This window comes from Crocodylus porosus, unplaced genomic scaffold (genome assembly GCF_001723895.1).
Source record: "Crocodylus porosus isolate Cpor-Errol unplaced genomic scaffold, CroPor_comp1, whole genome shotgun sequence".
NCBI classification, from domain to species: Eukaryota; Metazoa; Chordata; order Crocodylia; family Crocodylidae; genus Crocodylus; species Crocodylus porosus.
This window is the reverse complement of record NW_017728940.1, coordinates 7,450,569-7,455,412: the sequence shown is the minus strand read 5'-3', so window position 1 is coordinate 7,455,412 and position 4,844 is coordinate 7,450,569. Positions and strand designations below refer to the sequence as shown.

General features: G+C 54.8%; 1 long non-coding RNA gene across 1 annotated transcript in view; it reads left to right on the top strand.

The window, feature by feature from the left end:
* The first annotated feature begins 403 nt into the window (after positions 1–403).
* LOC109318667 overlaps positions 404–4,844 on the top strand; it is a 23,771-nt gene continuing 19,330 nt past the window's right edge. The window contains exon 1 of the long non-coding RNA XR_002103301.1: positions 404–856. This is a non-coding gene — a long non-coding RNA (uncharacterized LOC109318667). The remainder of the gene's footprint in view (positions 857–4,844) is intronic.

The following is a 4,844-nucleotide window of genomic DNA, read 5'->3' as shown; positions in this document are numbered from 1 at the left end:
CCTGGGGGTGTGCAAGTGAAGCAGGGATCTTGGGCAGCCTGCTCCATGGATATTCATGGATTGCATACCATGTGGTCATGTGGGGGGGAGGGAGGAGCAGGAAAAGGCTGTCACCCCTGTTTCCAAATCCAAGACTGTGGATGGTGGGGTTACAAATCAGTGGCAAGTGTGCAGAGAAATCAGACAACATGAGAGACAAGAGAGAGACTACAGAAAGAGAAAAGGCATGGCCCAAGAAAGAAATGTGCTGAGTGTAGCTGGTGGGAACTGCCCTTGGGGAACGTGTGTCTCACATCTGTGAAAGGATGGGGGAGAGGCAGTGGGGGGAAGGGAATCTTGGAATGTGCTTAAAACACACAGCTGGAGGAGATATGAGACCAGAAACACATTCCTGCCTCTTGCTGTATACACAGCCTCTCATTGTTTTGCAAATGGAGCTCTGAAAAACACCAGGAAGTGCAGGCACAAGCCCAGCTCTGCTAAAAAATGACGGAGTTCACATGCATTTGTGGCTTTTGCACCGAGGTTTAAAAACAGTTTACTGCTTCCTCCTCTACCCACAGTCAGGAGTACGCTACCTCTGGGGCATTCCTGCACTTCCCGCTCCCTTGGATAACGTCCTGGCCTTCCCTGCCCACTCTACGGCAGCATGCAGTGGGTGCATCCTGGCACCACAAAGAAAAGGAACGTGCCCATGCAACCCACTCAGGTTGTTTTGCAGGGTCCCTGGGAGACACCCACTCCCACTTTTCTACTTGTCACCTTGGACTTGAGCATTACAAGGAGACAAGCTCTCCATTTATTGTGAAGCACTTACACAGAGACCAGAAGTAAAGAATTTGCCCTTGCTACCAAGGTAGTTGAGCTGAACTGCTACAGTTATATTCTTTCTGTCATGGTGTCTTACCAGGGTTGCCCTCATGAGAAGCATGGTTCTTTCCACCTGGCATAAGACAGCAATATATCAGAGGTCCAGCTACAGTGTATGCTTTAAGGTGGAATTGTCTTTGTAGATCTCAGCTCCATGTGCTGCAGAGAACATCTCCTGTTACTTGGGAGTTAGGACCACAACCCTGTTACTGTACATTCAGAGCACAGATCTCTGCTGACTATGCTAAAGCAGCAAGTCACTGGCTGACAAGCTGTACTATGCCAAACCCCCAGCACAGCTTTACTCATAGCCTCTGAACTTTTCTCTTTCTTTTCTCATCTACAACTCCACTTCTGCCCCTGGCAGCCATCCTCATGAGAGCTGACCGGAGAACAATTCTTTTTTGTGACAACTTTCAAGCTTGCTTTTGTTCCTCCTTTGAATAAAACCAAATTCCTTAGAATCCTTTCATAAAAGGATTTGTACCAAAACAATAATTTTCAATCAAAAAGGTTGAGTTTTTGATTGAGGTCTCTCTTTCTGGGTTCTGACTAGACTATCCAGTATGGATGCAAGAAACCTTTCTGTTGAAAGCTGGATTGAAATAGATACAAATCTGCAAAATGTACTTGTTTGATGAAAACCATATTTTGATGACCCACCCCCCTAATGTTTGAGTTAAAAATATTTCACCCAGATCTAGTCTGGAGCACATGATTTCCAACAATAATACAGATCAGAATAAGAACATAAGAATTGCCATTTACTTGGTCAAACCTTAGGTCCCTCTTGCCCAGTTGCCACAAGAAGGCATCAACGCTTCCCCCGGCACTGCTGCCGGAGCTGCTGCACGCTGTGCCTCCCTCCTTCGGGGAGCCTGTTTGCCCTTCCTGGCTCTCCTGGAGATGGCTCCTGCTGGCTCCCCATGTGGCTACTGTCCCCTGCCACCTGCCTGCTCCACCTGGGCTAGCCCTGAACCATCGCTACCACTGCTGCTGCTGCTGCCCCCCCGCCTTCATGGGGAGGGGGGGCATCCCACAAACACCAGTTCCTGATCCCAGCTCCTGGTTTCCACTCCTGCTGCTGAGCTGTCCAGTTGTGGGCAGCCCGAGGGGATCCCACATCACCAGCAGGGCCTCTACATTGCGCCTGCCTTGGCAGCACCCTATGTGTCTGTCCCATCCTGTGGTGAATCCTGTGTTTCCATTTCCTTGCCCTTGTGTTTGTTTTTTGGCTGAGCAAGCCAGTGACATGCCTCCCCCACCCATGTGTGTGCATGTGTGTGTGTGCACGTGTGTGTGCACATATGCCCTCCCCCGCCCTTGCCCCAGCCCACTCTGCCCCTTGCAGACCCCACTCCTCCACTGTGGGGGCCTTAATCTGCTCCCAGCCCCAGTCTTCTCTCCCCTGCCCCTTCTGCCCTAGCACATGCCAGTCCCAGCCTCATCACCACCACAACACCCTCCCCCACTTAGTGCAGCCAGGAGAGGCACCTGCCTGAATCCTTCTGACCCCTTCAGCCTCCCTGCCATGCAGAAGGGGAGCCCCATGGTTCCCCGTCATTGTCCCATGGTAGGGCAAGAGCCCTGGAGGGAGATGCTGCCATGGCAGCCCCCAATGCAAGGGCTGGCAATAAGGCATGGGGGACCCAGGGGACTAGGAGGCTCCTTCAAAGGGACCAAGGTCAAGGATGTTTCAGGAACCTCCTCCACATCTTGGGTGGGAAGGGCAAAGGATTGGCTGCTAAGCCCAAACCACCAGCACCTCAGAGGACCAGGTCCTCCTTGTTATGGAGCACCACACCAACTCAGCCTGTCCCAGCCCAGCCAATGTGGCTTCCCAACCAGGAAATTGGGAAGCCATGCTGAGGCTGCTACAGGGAAACCCACAGCTCCTGAGTCTGGACTTTCCCCTGCTGCCTGCCCTGTCCACCTTGGCTGTGGGGCCCCTTTCCCAGCCCTCAGCTGAAGGCACGGGGTGAGGTCCTTACTGGCTGCCTGAGAAAGAGGGCCCATACTTTGAGACCTATGTGTGGGCCCTGGTTCAGGTGGTGGGGCCCCCAAGATTGTGGTGGTCTCCATGTTCCACAGCAAGGGAGTTTTCTTCCTTGCCACAGGGGCTGTTGCACAGGAGGTGATGGAGACAGGGCTTGCTGTGGGGGCAAAGCATGTGCCCTTCCAGCCCCTGGAGGAGCTGGGGACCTCCTGAACTTGGTCCTCCTGCCCCAGCTTCAGACCTTGGGGAGAGGGGAGAGTCATTTCCTCAGTCACTCCCCTCCCACTGTGGTGCCAGGACTTCAGCCTCCAGCATGTGTGCTCCTTCTGCTACCAAGTGACCATCCGACCAGTGGCGGGGGCCAGGGCAGAGGCTAAAGGGGCCATTGAAGGTGTTCTCTTCCAGGAGTCCCTGATTAGGATCTATGATACAGTGGGGAACCTGAGGTGCTTCTGGTGTCATGCACCAGGGCACCTGCATCAGGACTGCCCCCTTGGCCAACAGCAGGAGGCACCATAGGCCCCCACCAAAAAGTGGGGTGCCCCTTGACATGGCACCCCTGGCACCTCAATCACTGAATGCAGCCCCCCCACAAACTCAGGGGGTGCTGTTCTCAGCCCCTAGTGGGGTCCCAGGGTTGGGAGGAGCAGGCAGCAGAAGGGAGCACCCCTGCCTCCACTGCTACTAGCCCCTTACTTCGCCTTCCCCAGTCCCATGCTGCCCCCTCTAACCAGAGATGATCCAGCCATAGACCACCCCATGGCTGAGTTGGTGGTCTGCTGTCAAGGCTGAGAGGAAGGCCCAAGTTCAGCTTGGACCCTTCAACATGGAGGGAGCCCTCCTCCAGCTCACAAAGAGCCATCCCTGTCACTCCCTGAGCTGCACCAGACACCCCAGCCCAGGGAAAAATGAAACAAGTTGATTCCATGGAGGAGGATCTGGGACAGCCAGGCCAACCCAGAGAGAAGTCCATGGAGGAGACCACCCCACTCTGCTGACCACGTCCTGACCTCTAACACCACAAGCACCGAGGTGCAAGCCTCAACCACCCCTGGGGTGGGTCTGATAGGAGGGTCCTCCCCTTCCACCAATCTGGGGGAGGTGGGAGCCCTGGTGCTTACTCTAGGTAGTCCTGATAGGGAAAAGACCCTTTCCCAAGGCCCCAGGGAGGGCACTCATGCCACCATGGTGCCTGATGGGTCTCCTCCAGAGCTTGCACAAACCACCTCAGAAACCATCTCAGAGGAGGTTGAAACAGGGTCCCCCAACACCCAGAACAACCCTGAGGGAGACCCTGAACAGACCCCCTCTGTGTTTTTCCCTGGCACTCTCTGAATCAACCCTGCCCCTGCCCCAAGGACTGCACCACTCCTCCTGCCAGTGTTGGGGGGGTAGTGGACCAAGTGATTCAGACAGTGAACCAACAGGCCACCACCCCCATTAGAGCAGAAAAGGGGGAAACAGACACCCCTTCCCCAGCACCCTCCCACTGAAGCACGGAGCTAGGGGGAGGAGGACCAGGAGTCCACGGGCTCCATGGCACCCACAGACCTCTTGGCTCTGGTGGTCCCCAGGAAATAGCTGCTCTAGTTCCTGGAGAACACACAGCACTCTGGAAACAAGGTGTGGCTTGACCTGGACCACTGTGGGGATTTCTACCATGTCCTCAATACCATGAGGGTGCTGGTGGGGAAGGCAAGGGGCTGAAGCTGTGCAACATCAGGACCTACATGCAGGGCCATGGCTTCCACAATACATTCTATGTATATGGGAGTGTGGTGGGGATGTTGCTGGGCCCCTGCCTGGTGTGGCCACTCATGAAGTCCCTGTTACGTCTGTTGACATCCCCCAGCACTGAGGTTGCTTAACATCACAACCCTCAACATCTGTGGCTGCAAGGCAGGTCTGTACAGGTACCGGGTACTCTCCTGCCTTCGGGAGTGTGTGTGTGTGTGTGTGTGTGTGTGTGTGTGTGTGT